This window comes from Xenopus tropicalis, chromosome 2, assembly GCF_000004195.4.
Source record: "Xenopus tropicalis strain Nigerian chromosome 2, UCB_Xtro_10.0, whole genome shotgun sequence".
In the NCBI taxonomy this organism is placed as follows: Eukaryota; Metazoa; Chordata; class Amphibia; order Anura; family Pipidae; genus Xenopus; species Xenopus tropicalis.
In genome coordinates this window covers 97,892,269-97,910,209 of record NC_030678.2, presented here as the reverse complement: position 1 = coordinate 97,910,209, position 17,941 = coordinate 97,892,269, and the positions used below count along the sequence as shown (strand labels likewise).

At 52.5% G+C, this 17,941-nt stretch overlaps 50 non-coding genes across 50 annotated transcripts; all 50 read right to left on the bottom strand.

Moving 5' to 3' along the window:
* Positions 1 to 123: 123 nt before the first annotated feature.
* Positions 124 to 263, bottom strand: LOC116409122. The gene has a single exon (XR_004221567.1). It is a non-coding gene; the product is annotated as a U4 spliceosomal RNA (small nuclear RNA).
* Positions 264 to 481: 218 nt separating this feature from the next.
* LOC116409263 lies at positions 482 to 624 on the bottom strand. The gene has a single exon (XR_004221708.1). It is a non-coding gene; the product is annotated as a U4 spliceosomal RNA (small nuclear RNA).
* Positions 625 to 842: 218 nt separating this feature from the next.
* On the bottom strand, positions 843 to 983 carry LOC116409244. The gene has a single exon (XR_004221689.1). It is a non-coding gene; the product is annotated as a U4 spliceosomal RNA (small nuclear RNA).
* A 218-nt stretch (positions 984 to 1,201) lies between these two features.
* Positions 1,202 to 1,348, bottom strand: LOC116409320. Its single transcript, XR_004221765.1, has one exon. It is a non-coding gene; the product is annotated as a U4 spliceosomal RNA (small nuclear RNA).
* Positions 1,349 to 1,564: 216 nt separating this feature from the next.
* LOC116409310 lies at positions 1,565 to 1,704 on the bottom strand. Its single transcript, XR_004221755.1, has one exon. It is a non-coding gene; the product is annotated as a U4 spliceosomal RNA (small nuclear RNA).
* A 218-nt stretch (positions 1,705 to 1,922) lies between these two features.
* LOC116409289 lies at positions 1,923 to 2,061 on the bottom strand. The gene has a single exon (XR_004221734.1). It is a non-coding gene; the product is annotated as a U4 spliceosomal RNA (small nuclear RNA).
* Positions 2,062 to 2,277: 216 nt separating this feature from the next.
* LOC116409311 lies at positions 2,278 to 2,418 on the bottom strand. The gene has a single exon (XR_004221756.1). It is a non-coding gene; the product is annotated as a U4 spliceosomal RNA (small nuclear RNA).
* A 216-nt stretch (positions 2,419 to 2,634) lies between these two features.
* On the bottom strand, positions 2,635 to 2,777 carry LOC116409305. Its single transcript, XR_004221750.1, has one exon. It is a non-coding gene; the product is annotated as a U4 spliceosomal RNA (small nuclear RNA).
* Positions 2,778 to 2,994: 217 nt separating this feature from the next.
* On the bottom strand, positions 2,995 to 3,134 carry LOC116409123. Its single transcript, XR_004221568.1, has one exon. It is a non-coding gene; the product is annotated as a U4 spliceosomal RNA (small nuclear RNA).
* A 219-nt stretch (positions 3,135 to 3,353) lies between these two features.
* On the bottom strand, positions 3,354 to 3,492 carry LOC116409315. The gene has a single exon (XR_004221760.1). It is a non-coding gene; the product is annotated as a U4 spliceosomal RNA (small nuclear RNA).
* A 218-nt stretch (positions 3,493 to 3,710) lies between these two features.
* LOC116409321 lies at positions 3,711 to 3,852 on the bottom strand. The gene has a single exon (XR_004221766.1). It is a non-coding gene; the product is annotated as a U4 spliceosomal RNA (small nuclear RNA).
* Positions 3,853 to 4,071: 219 nt separating this feature from the next.
* LOC116409319 lies at positions 4,072 to 4,215 on the bottom strand. Its single transcript, XR_004221764.1, has one exon. It is a non-coding gene; the product is annotated as a U4 spliceosomal RNA (small nuclear RNA).
* Positions 4,216 to 4,434: 219 nt separating this feature from the next.
* On the bottom strand, positions 4,435 to 4,577 carry LOC116409302. The gene has a single exon (XR_004221747.1). It is a non-coding gene; the product is annotated as a U4 spliceosomal RNA (small nuclear RNA).
* A 218-nt stretch (positions 4,578 to 4,795) lies between these two features.
* LOC116409296 lies at positions 4,796 to 4,937 on the bottom strand. The gene has a single exon (XR_004221741.1). It is a non-coding gene; the product is annotated as a U4 spliceosomal RNA (small nuclear RNA).
* A 217-nt stretch (positions 4,938 to 5,154) lies between these two features.
* LOC116409243 lies at positions 5,155 to 5,295 on the bottom strand. Its single transcript, XR_004221688.1, has one exon. It is a non-coding gene; the product is annotated as a U4 spliceosomal RNA (small nuclear RNA).
* Positions 5,296 to 5,511: 216 nt separating this feature from the next.
* Positions 5,512 to 5,652, bottom strand: LOC116409242. Its single transcript, XR_004221687.1, has one exon. It is a non-coding gene; the product is annotated as a U4 spliceosomal RNA (small nuclear RNA).
* Positions 5,653 to 5,869: 217 nt separating this feature from the next.
* LOC116409275 lies at positions 5,870 to 6,011 on the bottom strand. Its single transcript, XR_004221720.1, has one exon. It is a non-coding gene; the product is annotated as a U4 spliceosomal RNA (small nuclear RNA).
* A 216-nt stretch (positions 6,012 to 6,227) lies between these two features.
* Positions 6,228 to 6,368, bottom strand: LOC116409241. Its single transcript, XR_004221686.1, has one exon. It is a non-coding gene; the product is annotated as a U4 spliceosomal RNA (small nuclear RNA).
* Positions 6,369 to 6,585: 217 nt separating this feature from the next.
* LOC116409240 lies at positions 6,586 to 6,726 on the bottom strand. The gene has a single exon (XR_004221685.1). It is a non-coding gene; the product is annotated as a U4 spliceosomal RNA (small nuclear RNA).
* A 217-nt stretch (positions 6,727 to 6,943) lies between these two features.
* On the bottom strand, positions 6,944 to 7,084 carry LOC116409238. The gene has a single exon (XR_004221683.1). It is a non-coding gene; the product is annotated as a U4 spliceosomal RNA (small nuclear RNA).
* A 217-nt stretch (positions 7,085 to 7,301) lies between these two features.
* On the bottom strand, positions 7,302 to 7,442 carry LOC116409237. Its single transcript, XR_004221682.1, has one exon. It is a non-coding gene; the product is annotated as a U4 spliceosomal RNA (small nuclear RNA).
* A 217-nt stretch (positions 7,443 to 7,659) lies between these two features.
* Positions 7,660 to 7,800, bottom strand: LOC116409236. The gene has a single exon (XR_004221681.1). It is a non-coding gene; the product is annotated as a U4 spliceosomal RNA (small nuclear RNA).
* A 217-nt stretch (positions 7,801 to 8,017) lies between these two features.
* Positions 8,018 to 8,158, bottom strand: LOC116409235. The gene has a single exon (XR_004221680.1). It is a non-coding gene; the product is annotated as a U4 spliceosomal RNA (small nuclear RNA).
* A 217-nt stretch (positions 8,159 to 8,375) lies between these two features.
* On the bottom strand, positions 8,376 to 8,517 carry LOC116409274. The gene has a single exon (XR_004221719.1). It is a non-coding gene; the product is annotated as a U4 spliceosomal RNA (small nuclear RNA).
* A 217-nt stretch (positions 8,518 to 8,734) lies between these two features.
* Positions 8,735 to 8,875, bottom strand: LOC116409234. Its single transcript, XR_004221679.1, has one exon. It is a non-coding gene; the product is annotated as a U4 spliceosomal RNA (small nuclear RNA).
* Positions 8,876 to 9,092: 217 nt separating this feature from the next.
* LOC116409233 lies at positions 9,093 to 9,233 on the bottom strand. The gene has a single exon (XR_004221678.1). It is a non-coding gene; the product is annotated as a U4 spliceosomal RNA (small nuclear RNA).
* A 217-nt stretch (positions 9,234 to 9,450) lies between these two features.
* Positions 9,451 to 9,591, bottom strand: LOC116409232. Its single transcript, XR_004221677.1, has one exon. It is a non-coding gene; the product is annotated as a U4 spliceosomal RNA (small nuclear RNA).
* A 217-nt stretch (positions 9,592 to 9,808) lies between these two features.
* On the bottom strand, positions 9,809 to 9,949 carry LOC116409231. The gene has a single exon (XR_004221676.1). It is a non-coding gene; the product is annotated as a U4 spliceosomal RNA (small nuclear RNA).
* Positions 9,950 to 10,166: 217 nt separating this feature from the next.
* Positions 10,167 to 10,307, bottom strand: LOC116409215. Its single transcript, XR_004221660.1, has one exon. It is a non-coding gene; the product is annotated as a U4 spliceosomal RNA (small nuclear RNA).
* A 217-nt stretch (positions 10,308 to 10,524) lies between these two features.
* LOC116409214 lies at positions 10,525 to 10,665 on the bottom strand. The gene has a single exon (XR_004221659.1). It is a non-coding gene; the product is annotated as a U4 spliceosomal RNA (small nuclear RNA).
* A 217-nt stretch (positions 10,666 to 10,882) lies between these two features.
* LOC116409213 lies at positions 10,883 to 11,023 on the bottom strand. Its single transcript, XR_004221658.1, has one exon. It is a non-coding gene; the product is annotated as a U4 spliceosomal RNA (small nuclear RNA).
* A 218-nt stretch (positions 11,024 to 11,241) lies between these two features.
* On the bottom strand, positions 11,242 to 11,382 carry LOC116409212. Its single transcript, XR_004221657.1, has one exon. It is a non-coding gene; the product is annotated as a U4 spliceosomal RNA (small nuclear RNA).
* Positions 11,383 to 11,599: 217 nt separating this feature from the next.
* On the bottom strand, positions 11,600 to 11,740 carry LOC116409211. The gene has a single exon (XR_004221656.1). It is a non-coding gene; the product is annotated as a U4 spliceosomal RNA (small nuclear RNA).
* A 217-nt stretch (positions 11,741 to 11,957) lies between these two features.
* LOC116409210 lies at positions 11,958 to 12,098 on the bottom strand. The gene has a single exon (XR_004221655.1). It is a non-coding gene; the product is annotated as a U4 spliceosomal RNA (small nuclear RNA).
* A 217-nt stretch (positions 12,099 to 12,315) lies between these two features.
* On the bottom strand, positions 12,316 to 12,457 carry LOC116409272. Its single transcript, XR_004221717.1, has one exon. It is a non-coding gene; the product is annotated as a U4 spliceosomal RNA (small nuclear RNA).
* A 217-nt stretch (positions 12,458 to 12,674) lies between these two features.
* LOC116409209 lies at positions 12,675 to 12,815 on the bottom strand. Its single transcript, XR_004221654.1, has one exon. It is a non-coding gene; the product is annotated as a U4 spliceosomal RNA (small nuclear RNA).
* A 217-nt stretch (positions 12,816 to 13,032) lies between these two features.
* Positions 13,033 to 13,173, bottom strand: LOC116409208. The gene has a single exon (XR_004221653.1). It is a non-coding gene; the product is annotated as a U4 spliceosomal RNA (small nuclear RNA).
* A 217-nt stretch (positions 13,174 to 13,390) lies between these two features.
* LOC116409207 lies at positions 13,391 to 13,531 on the bottom strand. Its single transcript, XR_004221652.1, has one exon. It is a non-coding gene; the product is annotated as a U4 spliceosomal RNA (small nuclear RNA).
* A 217-nt stretch (positions 13,532 to 13,748) lies between these two features.
* Positions 13,749 to 13,889, bottom strand: LOC116409205. The gene has a single exon (XR_004221650.1). It is a non-coding gene; the product is annotated as a U4 spliceosomal RNA (small nuclear RNA).
* Positions 13,890 to 14,106: 217 nt separating this feature from the next.
* Positions 14,107 to 14,247, bottom strand: LOC116409204. The gene has a single exon (XR_004221649.1). It is a non-coding gene; the product is annotated as a U4 spliceosomal RNA (small nuclear RNA).
* Positions 14,248 to 14,464: 217 nt separating this feature from the next.
* On the bottom strand, positions 14,465 to 14,605 carry LOC116409203. The gene has a single exon (XR_004221648.1). It is a non-coding gene; the product is annotated as a U4 spliceosomal RNA (small nuclear RNA).
* A 219-nt stretch (positions 14,606 to 14,824) lies between these two features.
* LOC116409202 lies at positions 14,825 to 14,965 on the bottom strand. The gene has a single exon (XR_004221647.1). It is a non-coding gene; the product is annotated as a U4 spliceosomal RNA (small nuclear RNA).
* Positions 14,966 to 15,183: 218 nt separating this feature from the next.
* On the bottom strand, positions 15,184 to 15,325 carry LOC116409261. The gene has a single exon (XR_004221706.1). It is a non-coding gene; the product is annotated as a U4 spliceosomal RNA (small nuclear RNA).
* A 221-nt stretch (positions 15,326 to 15,546) lies between these two features.
* Positions 15,547 to 15,690, bottom strand: LOC116409294. The gene has a single exon (XR_004221739.1). It is a non-coding gene; the product is annotated as a U4 spliceosomal RNA (small nuclear RNA).
* Positions 15,691 to 15,910: 220 nt separating this feature from the next.
* LOC116409322 lies at positions 15,911 to 16,057 on the bottom strand. Its single transcript, XR_004221767.1, has one exon. It is a non-coding gene; the product is annotated as a U4 spliceosomal RNA (small nuclear RNA).
* A 214-nt stretch (positions 16,058 to 16,271) lies between these two features.
* On the bottom strand, positions 16,272 to 16,419 carry LOC116409323. The gene has a single exon (XR_004221768.1). It is a non-coding gene; the product is annotated as a U4 spliceosomal RNA (small nuclear RNA).
* Positions 16,420 to 16,642: 223 nt separating this feature from the next.
* On the bottom strand, positions 16,643 to 16,783 carry LOC116409201. Its single transcript, XR_004221646.1, has one exon. It is a non-coding gene; the product is annotated as a U4 spliceosomal RNA (small nuclear RNA).
* Positions 16,784 to 17,002: 219 nt separating this feature from the next.
* LOC116409292 lies at positions 17,003 to 17,144 on the bottom strand. The gene has a single exon (XR_004221737.1). It is a non-coding gene; the product is annotated as a U4 spliceosomal RNA (small nuclear RNA).
* A 213-nt stretch (positions 17,145 to 17,357) lies between these two features.
* Positions 17,358 to 17,497, bottom strand: LOC116409280. Its single transcript, XR_004221725.1, has one exon. It is a non-coding gene; the product is annotated as a U4 spliceosomal RNA (small nuclear RNA).
* A 216-nt stretch (positions 17,498 to 17,713) lies between these two features.
* Positions 17,714 to 17,853, bottom strand: LOC116409121. Its single transcript, XR_004221566.1, has one exon. It is a non-coding gene; the product is annotated as a U4 spliceosomal RNA (small nuclear RNA).
* Between the last annotated feature and the right edge of the window lie 88 nt (positions 17,854 to 17,941).

Genomic DNA, 17,941 nt, shown 5'->3' with positions numbered 1-17,941 from the left:
ATCCATATGCTAACGAAGCCCTTTCAAAGGGCCGCCTTCCCGTCGCGCCGTAACCAAAGCACCCTTCTCCAGCGCAACACCAGGCGAGCGAGCCAACATCTGCCTTTTAACCAAGCACATCAGTCTCCTGAGAGACTGTCAAAAATTGCCAGTGCTGACTATATTTCAAGTCATCACGGCGGGTATTGGGAAAAGTTTTCAATTAGCAATAATCACGCCTCGGTTTGACCTCATTGGCTATGATACTGCCACTGCGCAAAGCTGATTGGGCCCCTGCCTAAGTTAAGGGGCCCCTTGTGGGACGGGCTTCTTTCAAGTGTGGCTACGGCTGCCCAGCCGATGCAATGGATTGTGGGAATCCATATGCTAACGAAGCCCTTTCAAAGGGCCGCCTTCCCGTCGCGCCGTAACCAAAGCCACCCTTCTCCAGCGCAACACCAGGCGAGCGAGCCAACATCTGCCTTTTAACCAAGCACATCAGTCTCCTGAGAGACTGTCAAAAATTGCCAGTGCTGACTATATATTTCAAGTCATCACGGCGGGGTATTGGGAAAAGTTTTCAATTAGCAATAATCACGCCTCGGTTTGACCTCATTGGCTATGATACTGCCACTGCGCAAAGCTGATTGGGCCCCTGCCTAAGTTAAGGGGCCCCTTGTGGGACGGGCTTCTTTCAAGTGTGGCTACGGCTGCCCAGCCGATGCAATGGATTGTGGGAATCCATATGCTAACGAAGCCCTTTCCAAAGGGCCGCCTTCCCGTCGCGCCGTAACCAAAGCACCCTTCTCCAGCGCAACACCAGGCGAGCGAGCCAACATCTGCCTTTTAACCAAGCACATCAGTCTCCTGAGAGACTGTCAAAAATTGCCAGTGCTGACTATATTTCAAGTCATCACGGCGGGGTATTGGGAAAAGTTTTCAATTAGCAATAATCACGCCTCGGTTTGACCTCATTGGCTATGATACTGCCACTGCGCAAAGCTGATTGGGCCCCTGCCTAAGTTAAGGGGCCCCTTGTGGGACGGGCTTCTTTCAAGTGTGGCTACGGCTGCCCAGCCGATGCAATGGATTGTGGGAATCCATATGCTAACGAAGCCCTTTCAAAGGGCCGCCTTCCCGTCGCGCCGTAACCAAAGCACCCTTCTCCAGCGCAACACCAGGCGAGCGAGCCAACATCTGCCTTTTTAACCAAGCACATCAGTCTCCTGAGAGACCTGTCAAAATTGCCAGTGCTGACTATATTTCAAGTCATCACGGCGGGGTATTGGGGAAAAAGTTTTTCAAATTAGGCAATAATCACGCCTCGGTTTGGACCTCATTGGCTATGATACTGCCACTGCGCAAAGCTGATTGGGCCCCTGCCTAAGTAAGGGGCCCCTTGTGGGACGGGCTTCTTTCAAGTGTGGCTACGGCTGCCAGCCGATGCAATGGATTGTGGGAATCCCATATGCTAACGAAGCCCTTTCAAAGGGCCGCCTTCCCGTCGCGCCGTAACCAAAGCACCCTTCTCCAGCGCAACACCAGGCGAGCGAGCCAACATCTGCCCTTTTAACAAGCACATCAGTCTCCTGAGAGACTGTCAAAAATTGCCAGTGCTGACTATATTTCAAGTCATCACGGCGGGGTATTGCGAAAAGTTTTCATTAGCAATAATCACGCCTCGGTTTGACCTCATTGGCTATGATACTGCCACTGCGCAAAGCTGATTGGGCCCCTGCCTAAGTTAAGGGCCCCTTGTGGGACGGGCTTCTTTCAAGTGGTGGCTATGGCTGCCCCAGCCGATGCAATGGATTGTGGGAATCCATATGCTAACGAAGCCCTTTCAAAGGGCCGCCTTCCCGTCGCGCCGTAACCAAAGCACCCTTCTCCAGCGCAACACCAGGCGAGCGAGCCAACATCTGCCTTTTAACCAAGCACATCAGTCTCCTGAGAGACTGTCAAAAATTGCCAGTGCTGACTATATTTCAAGTCATCACGGCGGGTATTGGGAAAAGTTTCAATTAGCAATAATCACGCCTCGGTTTGACCTCATTGGCTATGATACTGCCACTGCGCAAAGCTGATTGGGCCCCTGCCTAAGTAAGGGGCCCCTTGTGGGACGGGCTTCTTTCAAGTGTGGCTACGGCTGCCCAGCCGATGCAATGGATTGTGGGAATCCATATGCTAACGAAGCCCTTTCAAAGGGCCGCCTTCCGTCGCAGCCGTAACCAAAGCACCCTTCTCCAGCGCAACACCAGGCGAGCGAGCCAACATCTGCCTTTTAACCAAGCACATCAGTCTCCTGAGAGACTGTCAAAAATTGCCAGTGCTGACTATATTTCAAGTCATCACGGCGGGGTATTGGGAAAAGTTTTCAATTAGCAATAATCACGCCCTCGGTTTGACCTCATTGCTATGATACTGCCACTGCGCAAAGCTGATTGGGCCCCTGCCTAAGTTAAGGGGCCCCTTGTGGGACGGGCTTCTTTCAAGTGTGGCTACGGCTGCCCAGCCGATGCAATGGATTGTGGGAATCCATATGCTAACGAAGCCCTTTCAAAGGGCCGCCTTCCCGTCGCGCCGTAACCAAAGCACCCTTCTCCAGCGCAACACCAGGCGAGCGAGCAACATCTGCCTTTTAACCAAGCACATCAGTCTCCTGAGAGACTGTCAAAAATTGCCAGTGCTGACTATATTTCAAGTCATCACGGCGGGGTATTGGGAAAAGTTTTCAATTAGCAATAATCACGCCTCGGTTTGACCTCATTGGCTATGATACTGCCCACTGCCGCAAAGCTGATTGGGCCCCTGCCTAAGTTAAGGGGCCCCTTGTGGGACGGGCTTCTTCAAGTGTGGCTACGGCTGCCCAGCCGATGCCAATGGATTGTGGGAATCCATATGCTAACGAAGCCCTTTCAAAGGGCCGCCTTCCCGTCGCGCCGTAACCAAAGCACCCTTCTCCAGCGCAACACCAGGCGAGCGAGCCAACATCTGCCTTTTAACCAAGCACATCAGTCTCCTGAGAGACTGTCAAAAATTGCCAGTGCTGACTATATTTCAGTCATCACGGCGGGGTATTGGGAAAAGTTTTCAATTAGCAATAATCACGCCTCGGTTTGACCTCATTGGCTATGATACTGCCACTGCGCAAAGCTGATTGGGCCCCTGCCTAAGTAAGGGCCCCTTTGTGCGGACGGGCTTTCTTTCAGTGTGGCTACGGCTGCCCAGCCGATGCAATGGATTGTGGGAATCCATATGCTAACTGAAGCCCTTTCAAAGGGCCGCCTTCCCGTCGCGCCGTAACCAAAGCACCCTTCTCCAGCGCAACACCAGGCGAGCGAGCCAACATCTGCCTTTTAACCAAGCACATCAGTCTCCTGAGAGACCTGTCAAAAATTGCCAGTGCTGACTATATTTCAAGTCATCACGGCGGGGTATTGGGAAAAGTTTCAATTAGCAATAATCACGCCTCGGTTGACCTCATTGGCTATGATACTGCCACTGCGCAAAGCTGATTGGGCCCCTGCCTAAGTAAAGGGGCCCCTTGTGGGACGGGCTTCTTCAAGTGTGGCTACGGCTGCCCAGCCGATGCAATGGATTGTGGGAATCCATATGCTAACGAAGCCCTTTCAAAGGGCCGCCTTCCCGTCGCGCCGTAACCAAAGCACCCTTCTCCAGCGCAACACCAGGCGGAGCGAGCCAACATCTGCCTTTTAACCAAGCACATCAGTCTCCTGAGAGACTGGTCGAAAATTGCCAGTGCTGACCTATATTTCAAGGTCATCACGGCGGGGTATTGGGAAAAGTTTTCAATTAGCAATAATCACGCCTCGGTTTGACCTCATTGCTATGATACTGCCACTGCGCAAGAGCTGATTGGGCCCTGCCTAAGTTAAGGGGCCCCTTGTGGGACGGGCTTCTTTTCAAGTGTGGCTACGGCTGCCCAGCCGATGCAATGGATTGTGGGAATCCATATGCTAACGAAGCCCTTTCAAAGGGCCGCCTTCCCGTCGCGCCGTAACCAAAGCACCCTTCTCCAGCGCAACACCAGGCGAGCGAGCCAACATCTGCCTTTTAACCAAGCAACATCAGTCTCCTGAGAGACTGTCAAAAATTGCCAGTGCTGACTATATTTCAAGTCATCACGGCGGGGTATTGGGAAAAGTTTTCAATTAGCAATAATCACGCCTGCGGTTTGACCTCAATTGGCTATGATACTGCCAACTGCGCAAAGCTGATTGGGCCCCTGCCTAAGTTAAGGGGCCCCTTGTGGGACGGGCTTCTTTCAAGTGTGGCTACGGCTGCCCAGCCGATGCAATGGATTGTGGGAATCCATATGCTAAACGAAGCCCTTTCAAAGGGCCGCCTTCCCGTCGCGCCGTAACCAAAGCACCCTTCTCCCAGCGCAACACCAGGCGAGCGAGCCAACATCTGCCTTTTAACCAAGCACATCAGTCTCCTGAGAGACTGTCAAAAATTGCCAGTGCTGACTATATTCAAGTCATCACGGCGGGGTATTGGGAAAAAGTTTTTCAATTAGCAATAATCACGCCTCGGTTTGACCTCATTGGCTATGATACTTGCCACTGCGCAAAGCTGATTGGGCCCCCTGCCTAAGTTAAGGGGCCCCTTGTGGGACGGGCTTCTTTCAAGTGTGGCTACGGCTGCCCAGCCGATGCAATGGATTGTGGGAATCCATATGCTAACGAAGCCCTTTCAAAGGGCCGCCTTCCCGTCGCGCCGTAACCAAAGCACCCTTCTCCAGCGCAACACCAGGCGAGCGAGCCAACATCTGCCTTTTAACCAAGCACATCAGTCTCCTGAGAGACTGTCAAAAATTGCCAGTGCTGACTATATTTCAAGTCATCACGGCGGGGTATTGGGAAAAGTTTTCAATTAGCAATAATCACGCCCTCGGTTTGACCTCATTGGCTATGATACTGCCACTGCGCAAAGCTGATTGGGCCCCTGCCTAAGTTAAGGGGCCCCTTGTGGGACGGGCTTCTTTCAAGTGTGGCTACGGCTGCCCAGCCGATGCAATGGATTGTGGGAATCCATATGCTAACGAAGCCCTTTCAAAGGGCCGCCTTCCCGTCGCGCCGTAACCAAAGCACCCTTCTCCAGCGCAACACCAGGCGAGCGAGCCAACATCTGCCTTTTAACCAAGCACATCAGTCTCCTGAGAGACTGTCAAAAATTGCCAGTGCTGACTATATTTCAAGTCATCACGGCGGGGTATTGGGAAAAGTTTTCAATTAGCAATAATCACGCCTCGGTTTGACCTCATTGGCTATGATACTGCCACTGCGCAAAGCTGATTGGGCCCCTGCCTAAGTTAAGGGGCCCTTGTGGGACGGGCTTCTTTCAAGTGTGGCTACGGCTGCCCAGCCGATGCAATGGATTGTGGGAATCCATATGCTAACGAAGCCCTTTCAAAGGGCCGCCTTCCCGTCGCGCCGTAACCAAAGCACCCTTCTCCAGCGCAACACCAGGCGAGCGAGCCAACATCTGCCTTTTAACCAAGCACATCAGTCTCCTGAGAGACTGTCAAAAATTGCCAGTGCTGACTATATTTCAAGTCATCACGGCGGGGTATTGGGAAAAGTTTTCAATTAGCAATAATCACGCCTCGGTTTGACCTCATTGGCTATGATACTGCCACTGCGCAAAGCTGATTGGGCCCCTGCCTAAGTTAAGGGGCCCCTTGTGGGACGGGCTTCTTTCAAGTGTGGCTACGGCTGCCCAGCCGATGCAATGGATTGTGGGAATCCATATGCTAACGAAGCCCTTTCAAAGGGCCGCCTTCCCGTCGCGCCGTAACCAAAGCACCCTTCTCCAGCGCAACACCAGGCGAGCGAGCCAACATCTGCCTTTTAACCAAGCACATCAGTCTCCTGAGAGACTGTCAAAAATTGCCAGTGCTGACTATATTTCAAGTCATCACGGCGGGGGTATTGGGAAAAGTTTTCAATTAGCAATAATCACGCCTCGGTTTGACCTCATTGGCTATGATACTGCCACTGCGCAAAGCTGATTGGGCCCCTGCCTAAGTTAAGGGCCCCTTGTGGGACGGGCTTCTTTCAAGTGTGGCTACGGCTGCCCAGCCGATGCAATGGATTGTGGGAATCCATATGCTAACGAAGCCCTTTCAAAGGGCCGCCTTCCCGTCGCGCCGTAACCAAAGCACCCTTCTCCAGCGCAACACCAGGCGAGCGAGCCAACATCTGCCTTTTAACCAAGCACATCAGTCTCCTGAGAGACTGTCAAAAATTGCCAGTGCTGACTATATTTCAAGTCATCACGGCGGGGTATTGGGAAAAGTTTTCAATTAGCAATAATCACGCCTCGGTTTGACCTCATTGGCTATGATACTGCCACTGCGCAAAGCTGATTGGGCCCCTGCCTAAGTTAAGGGGCCCCTTGTGGGACGGGCTTCTTTCAAGTGTGGCTACGGCTGCCCAGCCGATGCAATGGATTGTGGGAATCCATATGCTAACGAAGCCCTTTCAAAGGGCCGCCTTCCCGTCGCGCCGTAACCAAAGCACCCTTCTCCAGCGCAACACCAGGCGAGCGAGCCAACATCTGCCTTTTAACCAAGCACATCAGTCTCCTGAGAGACTGTCAAAAATTGCCAGTGCTGACTATATTTCAAGTCATCACGGCGGGGTATTGGGAAAAGTTTTCAATTAGCAATAATCACGCCTCGGTTTGACCTCATTGGCTATGATACTGCCACTGCGCAAAGCTGATTGGGCCCCTGCCTAAGTTAAGGGGCCCCTTGTGGGACGGGCTTCTTTCAAGTGTGGCTACGGCTGCCCAGCCGATGCAATGGATTGTGGGAATCCATATGCTAACGAAGCCCTTTCAAAGGGCCGCCTTCCCGTCGCGCCGTAACCAAAGCACCCTTCTCCAGCGCAACACCAGGCGAGCGAGCCAACATCTGCCTTTTAACCAAGCACATCAGTCTCCTGAGAGACTGTCAAAAATTGCCAGTGCTGACTATATTTCAAGTCATCACGGCGGGGTATTGGGAAAAGTTTTCAATTAGCAATAATCACGCCTCGGTTTGACCTCATTGGCTATGATACTGCCACTGCGCAAAGCTGATTGGGCCCCTGCCTAAGTTAAGGGGCCCCTTGTGGGACGGGCTTCTTTCAAGTGTGGCTACGGCTGCCCAGCCGATGCAATGGATTGTGGGAATCCATATGCTAACGAAGCCCTTTCAAAGGGCCGCCTTCCCGTCGCGCCGTAACCAAAGCACCCTTCTCCAGCGCAACACCAGGCGAGCGAGCCAACATCTGCCTTTTAACCAAGCACATCAGTCTCCTGAGAGACTGTCAAAAATTGCCAGTGCTGACTATATTTCAAGTCATCACGGCGGGGTATTGGGAAAAGTTTTCAATTAGCAATAATCACGCCTCGGTTTGACCTCATTGGCTATGATACTGCCACTGCGCAAAGCTGATTGGGCCCTGCCTAAGTTAAGGGGCCCCTTGTGGGACGGGCTTCTTTCAAGTGTGGCTACGGCTGCCCAGCCGATGCAATGGATTGTGGGAATCCATATGCTAACGAAGCCCTTTCAAAGGGCCGCCTTCCCGTCGCGCCGTAACCAAAGCACCCTTCTCCAGCGCAACACCAGGCGAGCGAAGCCAACATCTGCCTTTTAACCAAGCACATCAGTCTCCTGAGAGACTGTCAAAAATTGCCAGTGCTGACTATATTTCAAGTCATCACGGCGGGGTATTGGGAAAAGTTTTCAATTAGCAATAATCACGCCTCGGTTTGACCTCATTGGCTATGATACTGCCACTGCGCAAAGCTGATTGGGCCCCTGCCTAAGTTAAGGGGCCCCTTGTGGGACGGGCTTCTTTCAAGTGTGGCTACGGCTGCCCAGCCGATGCAATGGATTGTGGGAATCCATATGCTAACGAAGCCCTTTCAAAGGGCCGCCTTCCCGTCGCGCCGTAACCAAAGCACCCTTCTCCAGCGCAACACCAGGCGAGCGAGCCAACATCTGCCTTTTAACCAAGCACATCAGTCTCCTGAGAGACTGTCAAAAATTGCCAGTGCTGACTATATTTCAAGTCATCACGGCGGGGTATTGGGAAAAGTTTTCAATTAGCAATAATCACGCCTCGGTTTGACCTCATTGGCTATGATACTGCCACTGCGCAAAGCTGATTGGGCCCCTGCCTAAGTTAAGGGGCCCCTTGTGGGACGGGCTTCTTTCAAGTGTGGCTACGGCTGCCCAGCCGATGCAATGGATTGTGGGAATCCATATGCTAACGAAGCCCTTTCAAAGGGCCGCCTTCCCGTCGCGCCGTAACCAAAGCACCCTTCTCCAGCGCAACACCAGGCGAGCGAGCCAACATCTGCCTTTTAACCAAGCACATCAGTCTCCTGAGAGACTGTCAAAAATTGCCAGTGCTGACTATATTTCAAGTCATCACGGCGGGGGTATTGGGAAAAGTTTTCAATTAGCAATAATCACGCCTCGGTTTGACCTCATTGGCTATGATACTGCCACTGCGCAAAGCTGATTGGGCCCCTGCCTAAGTTAAGGGGCCCCTTGTGGGACGGGCTTCTTTCAAGTGTGGCTACGGCTGCCCAGCCGATGCAATGGATTGTGGGAATCCATATGCTAACGAAGCCCTTTCAAAGGGCCGCCTTCCCGTCGCGCCGTAACCAAAGCACCCTTCTCCAGCGCAACACCAGGCGAGCGAGCCAACATCTGCCTTTTAACCAAGCACATCAGTCTCCTGAGAGACTGTCAAAAATTGCCAGTGCTGACTATATTTCAAGTCATCACGGCGGGGTATTGGGAAAAGTTTTCAATTAGCAATAATCACGCCTCGGTTTGACCTCATTGGCTATGATACTGCCACTGCGCAAAGCTGATTGGGCCCCTGCCTAAGTTAAGGGGCCCCTTGTGGGACGGGCTTCTTTCAAGTGTGGCTACGGCTGCCCAGCCGATGCAATGGATTGTGGGAATCCATATGCTAACGAAGCCCTTTCAAAGGGCCGCCTTCCCGTCGCGCCGTAACCAAAGCACCCTTCTCCAGCGCAACACCAGGCGAGCGAGCCAACATCTGCCTTTTAACCAAGCACATCAGTCTCCTGAGAGACTGTCAAAAATTGCCAGTGCTGACTATATTTCAAGTCATCACGGCGGGGTATTGGGAAAAGTTTTCAATTAGCAATAATCACGCCTCGGTTTGACCTCATTGGCTATGATACTGCCACTGCGCAAAGCTGATTGGGCCCCTGCCTAAGTTAAGGGGCCCCTTGTGGGACGGGCTTCTTTCAAGTGTGGCTACGGCTGCCCAGCCGATGCAATGGATTGTGGGAATCCATATGCTAACGAAGCCCTTTCAAAGGGCCGCCTTCCCGTCGCGCCGTAACCAAAGCACCCTTCTCCAGCGCAACACCAGGCGAGCGAGCCAACATCTGCCTTTTAACCAAGCACATCAGTCTCCTGAGAGACTGTCAAAAATTGCCAGTGCTGACTATATTTCAAGTCATCACGGCGGGGTATTGGGAAAAGTTTTCAATTAGCAATAATCACGCCTCGGTTTGACCTCATTGGCTATGATACTGCCACTGCGCAAAGCTGATTGGGCCCCTGCCTAAGTTAAGGGGCCCCTTGTGGGACGGGCTTCTTTCAAGTGTGGCTACGGCTGCCCAGCCGATGCAATGGATTGTGGGAATCCATATGCTAACGAAGCCCTTTCAAAGGGCCGCCTTCCCGTCGCGCCGTAACCAAAGCACCCTTCTCCAGCGCAACACCAGGCGAGCGAGCCAACATCTGCCTTTTAACCAAGCACATCAGTCTCCTGAGAGACTGTCAAAAATTGCCAGTGCTGACTATATTTCAAGTCATCACGGCGGGGTATTGGGAAAAGTTTTCAATTAGCAATAATCACGCCTCGGTTTGACCTCATTGGCTATGATACTGCCACTGCGCAAAGCTGATTGGGCCCCTGCCTAAGTTAAGGGGCCCCTTGTGGGACGGGCTTCTTTCAAGTGTGGCTACGGCTGCCCAGCCGATGCAATGGATTGTGGGAATCCATATGCTAACGAAGCCCTTTCAAAGGGCCGCCTTCCCGTCGCGCCGTAACCAAAGCACCCTTCTCCAGCGCAACACCAGGCGAGCGAGCCAACATCTGCCTTTTAACCAAGCACATCAGTCTCCTGAGAGACTGTCAAAAATTGCCAGTGCTGACTATATTTCAAGTCATCACGGCGGGGTATTGGGAAAAGTTTTCAATTAGCAATAATCACGCCTCGGTTTGACCTCATTGGCTATGATACTGCCACTGCGCAAAGCTGATTGGGCCCCTGCCTAAGTTAAGGGGCCCCTTGTGGGACGGGCTTCTTTCAAGTGTGGCTACGGCTGCCCAGCCGATGCAATGGATTGTGGGAATCCATATGCTAACGAAGCCCTTTCAAAGGGCCGCCTTCCCGTCGCGCCGTAACCAAAGCACCCTTCTCCAGCGCAACACCAGGCGAGCGAGCCAACATCTGCCTTTTAACCAAGCACATCAGTCTCCTGAGAGACTGTCAAAAATTGCCAGTGCTGACTATATTTCAAGTCATCACGGCGGGGTATTGGGAAAAGTTTTCAATTAGCAATAATCACGCCTCGGTTTGACCTCATTGGCTATGATACTGCCACTGCGCAAAGCTGATTGGGCCCCTGCCTAAGTTAAGGGGCCCCTTGTGGGACGGGCTTCTTTCAAGTGTGGCTACGGCTGCCCAGCCGATGCAATGGATTGTGGGAATCCATATGCTAACGAAGCCCTTTCAAAGGGCCGCCTTCCCGTCGCGCCGTAACCAAAGCACCCTTCTCCAGCGCAACACCAGGCGAGCGAGCCAACATCTGCCTTTTAACCAAGCACATCAGTCTCCTGAGAGACTGTCAAAAATTGCCAGTGCTGACTATATTTCAAGTCATCACGGCGGGGTATTGGGAAAAGTTTTCAATTAGCAATAATCACGCCTCGGTTTGACCTCATTGGCTATGATACTGCCACTGCGCAAAGCTGATTGGGCCCCTGCCTAAGTTAAGGGGCCCCTTGTGGGACGGGCTTCTTTCAAGTGTGGCTACGGCTGCCCAGCCGATGCAATGGATTGTGGGAATCCATATGCTAACGAAGCCCTTTCAAAGGGGCCGCCTTCCCGTCGCGCCGTAACCAAAGCACCCTTCTCCAGCGCAACACCAGGCGAGCGAGCCAACATCTGCCTTTTAACCAAGCACATCAGTCTCCTGAGAGACTGTCAAAAATTGCCAGTGCTGACTATATTTCAAGTCATCACGGCGGGGTATTGGGAAAAGTTTTCAATTAGCAATAATCACGCCTCGGTTTGACCTCATTGGCTATGATACTGCCACTGCGCAAAGCTGATTGGGCCCCTGCCTAAGTTAAGGGGCCCCTTGTGGGACGGGCTTCTTTCAAGTGTGGCTACGGCTGCCCAGCCGATGCAATGGATTGTGGGAATCCATATGCTAACGAAGCCCTTTCAAAGGGCCGCCTTCCCGTCGCGCCGTAACCAAAGCACCCTTCTCCAGCGCAACACCAGGCGAGCGAGCCAACATCTGCCTTTTAACCAAGCACATCAGTCTCCTGAGAGACTGTCAAAAATTGCCAGTGCTGACTATATTTCAAGTCATCACGGCGGGGTATTGGGAAAAGTTTTCAATTAGCAATAATCACGCCTCGGTTTGACCTCATTGGCTATGATACTGCCACTGCGCAAAGCTGATTGGGCCCCTGCCTAAGTTAAGGGGCCCCTTGTGGGACGGGCTTCTTTCAAGTGTGGCTACGGCTGCCCAGCCGATGCAATGGATTGTGGGAATCCATATGCTAACGAAGCCCTTTCAAAGGGCCGCCTTCCCGTCGCGCCGTAACCAAAGCACCCTTCTCCAGCGCAACACCAGGCGAGCGAGCCAACATCTGCCTTTTAACCAAGCACATCAGTCTCCTGAGAGACTGTCAAAAATTGCCAGTGCTGACTATATTTCAAGTCATCACGGCGGGGTATTGGGAAAAGTTTTCAATTAGCAATAATCACGCCTCGGTTTGACCTCATTGGCTATGATACTGCCACTGCGCAAAGCTGATTGGGCCCCTGCCTAAGTTAAGGGGCCCCTTGTGGGACGGGCTTCTTTCAAGTGTGGCTACGGCTGCCCAGCCGATGCAATGGATTGTGGGAATCCATATGCTAACGAAGCCCTTTCAAAGGGCCGCCTTCCCGTCGCGCCGTAACCAAAGCACCCTTCTCCAGCGCAACACCAGGCGAGCGAGCCAACATCTGCCTTTTAACCAAGCACATCAGTCTCCTGAGAGACTGTCAAAAATTGCCAGTGCTGACTATATTTCAAGTCATCACGGCGGGGGTATTGGGAAAAGTTTTCAATTAGCAATAATCACGCCTCGGTTTGACCTCATTGGCTATGATACTGCCACTGCGCAAAGCTGATTGGGCCCCTGCCTAAGTTAAGGGGCCCCTTGTGGGACGGGCTTCTTTCAAGTGTGGCTACGGCTGCCCAGCCGATGCAATGGATTGTGGGAATCCATATGCTAACGAAGCCCTTTCAAAGGGCCGCCTTCCCGTCGCGCCGTAACCAAAGCACCCTTCTCCAGCGCAACACCAGGCGAGCGAGCCAACATCTGCCTTTTAACCAAGCACATCAGTCTCCTGAGAGACTGTCAAAAATTGCCAGTGCTGACTATATTTCAAGTCATCACGGCGGGGTATTGGGAAAAGTTTTCAATTAGCAATAATCACGCCTCGGTTTGACCTCATTGGCTATGATACTGCCACTGCGCAAAGCTGATTGGGCCCCTGCCTAAGTTAAGGGGCCCCTTGTGGGACGGGCTTCTTTCAAGTGCGGCTACGGCTGCCCAGCCGATGCAATGGATTGTGGGAATCCATATGCTAACGAAGCCCTTTCAAAGGGCCGCCTTCCCGTCGCGCCGTAACCAAAGCACCCTTCTCCAGCGCAACACCAGGCGAGCGAGCCAACATCTGCCTTTTAACCAAGCACATCAGTCTCCTGAGAGACTGTCAAAAATTGCCAGTGCTGACTATATTTCAAGTCATCACGGCGGGGTATTGGGAAAAGTTTTCAATTAGCAATAATCACGCCTCGGTTTGACCTCATTGGCTATGATACTGCCACTGCGCAAAGCTGATTGGGCCCCTGCCTAAGTTAAGGGGCCCCTTGTGGGACGGGCTTCTTTCAAGTGTGGCTACGGCTGCCCAGCCGATGCAATGGATTGTGGGAATCCATATGCTAACGAAGCCCTTTCAAAGGGCCGCCTTCCCGTCGCGCCGTAACCAAAGCACCCTTCTCCAGCGCAACACCAGGCGAGCGAGCCAACATCTGCCTTTTAACCAAGCACATCAGTCTCCTGAGAGACTGTCAAAAATTGCCAGTGCTGACTATATTTCAAGTCATCACGGCGGGGTATTGGGAAAAGTTTTCAATTAGCAATAATCACGCCTCGGTTTGACCTCATTGGCTATGATACTGCCACTGCGCAAAGCTGATTGGGCCCCTGCCTAAGTTAAGGGGCCCCTTGTGGGACGGGCTTCTTTCAAGTGTGGCTACGGCTGCCCAGCCGATGCAATGGATTGTGGGAATCCATATGCTAACGAAGCCCTTTCAAAGGGCCGCCTTCCCGTCGCGCCGTAACCAAAGCACCCTTCTCCAGCGCAACACCAGGCGAGCGAGCCAACATCTGCCTTTTAACCAAGCACATCAGTCTCCTGAGAGACTGTCAAAAATTGCCAGTGCTGACTATATTTCAAGTCATCACGGCGGGGTATTGGGAAAAGTTTTCAATTAGCAATAATCACGCCTCGGTTTGACCTCATTGGCTATGATACTGCCACTGCGCAAAGCTGATTGGGCCCCTGCCTAAGTTAAGGGGCCCCTTGTGGGACGGGCTTCTTTCAAGTGTGGCTACGGCTGCCCAGCCGATGCAATGGATTGTGGGAATCCATATGCTAACGAAGCCCTTTCAAAGGGCCGCCTTCCCGTCGCGCCGTAACCAAAGCACCCTTCTCCAGCGCAACACCAGGCGAGCGAGCCAACATCTGCCTTTTAACCAAGCACATCAGTCTCCTGAGAGACTGTCAAAAATTGCCAGTGCTGACTATATTTCAAGTCATCACGGCGGGGTATTGGGAAAAGTTTTCAATTAGCAATAATCACGCCTCGGTTTGACCTCATTGGCTATGATACTGCCACTGCGCAAAGCTGATTGGGCCCCTGCCTAAGTTAAGGGGCCCCTTGTGGGACGGGCTTCTTTCAAGTGTGGCTACGGCTGCCCAGCCGATGCAATGGATTGTGGGAATCCATATGCTAACGAAGCCCTTTCAAAGGGCCGCCTTCCCGTCGCGCCGTAACCAAAGCACCCTTCTCCAGCGCAACACCAGGCGAGCGAGCCAACATCTGCCTTTTAACCAAGCACATCAGTCTCCTGAGAGACTGTCAAAAATTGCCAGTGCTGACTATATTTCAAGTCATCACGGCGGGGTATTGGGAAAAGTTTTCAATTAGCAATAATCACGCCTCGGTTTGACCTCATTGGCTATGATACTGCCACTGCGCAAAGCTGATTGGGCCCCTGCCTAAGTTAAGGGGCCCCTTGTGGGACGGGCTTCTTTCAAGTGGTGGCTACGGCTGCCCAGCCGATGCAATGGATTGTGGGAATCCATATGCTAACGAAGCCCTTTCAAAGGGCCGCCTTCCCGTCGCGCCGTAACCAAAAGCACCCTTCTCCAGCGCAACACCAGGCGAGCGAGCCAACATCTGCCTTTTAACCAAGCACATCAGTCTCCTGAGAGACTGTCAAAAATTGCCAGTGCTGACTATATTTCAAGTCATCACGGCGGGGTATTGGGAAAAGTTTTCAATTAGCAATAATCACGCCTCGGTTTGACCTCATTGGCTATGATACTGCCACTGCGCAAAGCTGATTGGGCCCCTGCCTAAGTTAAGGGGCCCCTTGTGGGACGGGCTTCTTTCAAGTGTGGCTACGGCTGCCCAGCCGATGCAATGGATTGTGGGAATCCATATGCTAACGAAGCCCTTTCAAAGGGCCGCCTTCCCGTCGCGCCGTAACCAAAGCACCCTTCTCCAGCGCAACACCAGGCGAGCGAGCCAACATCTGCCTTTTTAACCAAGCACATCAGTCTCCTGAGAGACTGTCAAAAATTGCCAGTGCTGACTATATTTCAAGTCATCACGGCGAGGTATTGGGGAAAAGTTTTCAATTAGCAATAATCACGCCTCGGTTTGACCTCATTGGCTATGATACTGCCACTGCGCAAAGCTGATTGGGCCCCTGCCTAAGTTAAGGGGCCCCTTGTGGGACGGGCTTCTTTCAAGTGTGGCTACGGCTGCCCAGCCGCATGCCAATGGATTGTGGGAATCCAGTATGCTAACGAAGCCCTTTCAAAGGGCCGCCTTCCCGTCGCGCCGTAACCAAAGCACCCTTCTCCAGCGCAACACCAGGCGAGCGCAGCCAACATCTGCCTTTTAACCAAGCACATCAGTCTCCTGAGAGACTGTCAAAAATTGCCAGTGCCTGACTATATTTTCAAGTCATCACGGCGGGGGTATTGGGAAAAGTTTTCAATTAGCAATAATCACGCCTCGGTTTGACCTCATTGGCTATGATACTGCCACTGCGCAAAGCTGATTGGGCCCCTGCCTAAGTTAAGGGGCCCCTTGTGGGACGGGCTTCTTTCAAGTGTGGCTACGGCTGCCCAGCCGATGCAATGGATTGTGGAATCCATATGCTAACGAAGCCCTTTCAAAGGGCCGCCTTCCCGTCGCCGCCGTAACCAAAGCACCCTTCTCCAGCGCAAACACCAGGCGAGCGAGCCAAACATCTGCCTTTTAACCAAGCCACATCAGTCTCCTGAGAAACTGTCAAAAATTGCCAGTGCCTGGACTATATTTCAAGTCATCACGGCGGGGGTATTGGGAAAAAGTTTTCAATAGCAATAATCACGCCTCGGTTTGGACCTCATTGGCTATGATACTGCCACTGCCGCCAAAGCTGATTGGGCCCCTGCCTAAGTTAAGGGGCCCCTTGTGGGACGGCTTCTTTCAAGTGTGGCTACGGCTGCCCAGCCGATGCAATGATTGTGGGAATCCATATGCTAACGAAGCCCTTTCAAAGGGCCGCCTTCCCGTCGCGCCGTAACCAAAGCACCCTTCTCCAGCGCAACACCAGGCGAGCGAGCCAACATCTGCCTTTTAACCAAGCACATCAGTCTCCTGAAGACTGTCAAAAAATTGCCAGTGCTGACTATATTTCAAGTTCATCACGGCGGGGTAAATTGCGGAAAAGTTTCAGTTAGCAATAATCACGGCCTCGGTTTGGACCTCATTGGCTATGATACTGCCACCTGCGCAAAGCTGATTTGGTCCCCTGCCTAAGTAAAGGGGGCCCCGTGTGGGACGGTGCTTCTTCAAGTGTGGCTACGGGCTGGCCCAGCGATGCAATGGCATTGTGGGAATCCATATGCTAACGAAGCCCTTTCAAAAGGGACGCCTTCCTCGTCGCGCCGTAACCAAAGCACCCTTCTCCAGCGCAACACCAGGCGAGCGAGCCAACATCTGCCTTTTAACCAAGCACATCAGTCTCCTGAGAGACTGTCAAAAATTGCCAGTGCTGACTATATTTCAAGTCATCACGGCGGGGTATTGGGAAAAGTTTTCAATTAGCAATAATCACGCCTCGGTTTGACCTCATTGGCTATGATACTGCCACTGCGCAAAGCTGATTGGGCCCCTGCCTAAGTTAAGGGGCCCCTTGTGGGACGGGCTTCTTTCAAGTGTGGCTACGGCTGCCCAGCCGATGCAATGGATTGTGGGAATCCATATGCTAACGAAGCCCTTTCAAAGGGCCGCCTTCCCGTCGCGCCGTAACCAAAGCACCCTTCTCCAGCGCAACACCAGGCGCAAGCGAGCCAACATCTGCCTTTTAACCAAGCACATCAGTCTCCTGAGAGACTGTCAAAAAATTGCCAGTGCTGACTATATTTCAAGTCATCACGGCGGGGTATTGGGAAAAGTTTTCAATTAGCAATAATCACGCCTCGGTTTGACCTCATTGGCTATGATACTGCCACTGCGCAAAGCTGATTGGCCCCTGCCTAAGTTAAGGGCCCCTTGGGACGGGCTTCTTTCAAGTGTGGCTACGGCTGCCCAGCCGATGCAATGGATTGTGGGAATCCATATGCTAACGAAGCCCTTTCAAAGGGCCGCCTTCCCGTCGCGCCGTAACCAAAGCACCCTTCTCCAGCGCAACACCAGGCGAGCGAGCCAACATCTGCCTTTTAACCAAGCACATCAGTCTCCTGAGAGACTGTCAAAAATTGCCAGTGCTGACTATATTTCAAGTCATCACGGGGGGTATTGGGAAAAGTTTTCAATTAGCAATAATCACGCCTCGGTTTGACCTCATTGGCTATGATACTGCCACTGCGCAAAGCTGATTGGGCCCCTGCCTAAGTTAAGGGGCCCCTTGTGGGACGGGCTTCTTTCAAGTGTGGCTACGGCTGCCCAGCCGATGCAATGGATTTGTGGAATCCATATGCTAACGAAGCCCTTTCAAAGGCCGCCTTCCCGTCGCGCCGTAACCAAAGCACCCTTCTCCAGCGCAACACCAGGCGAGCGAGCCAACATCTGCCTTTTAACCAAGCACATCAGTCTCCTGAGAGACTGTCAAAAATTGCCAGTGCTGACTATATTTCAAGTCATCACGGCGGGTATTGGGAAAAGTTTTCAATTAGCAATAATCACGCCTCGGTTTGACCTCATTGGCTATGATACTGCCACTGCGCAAAGCTGATTGGGCCCCTGCCTAAGTTAAGGCCCCTTGTGGACGGGCTTCTTTCAAGTGTGGCTACGGCTGCCCAGCCGATGCAATGGATTGTG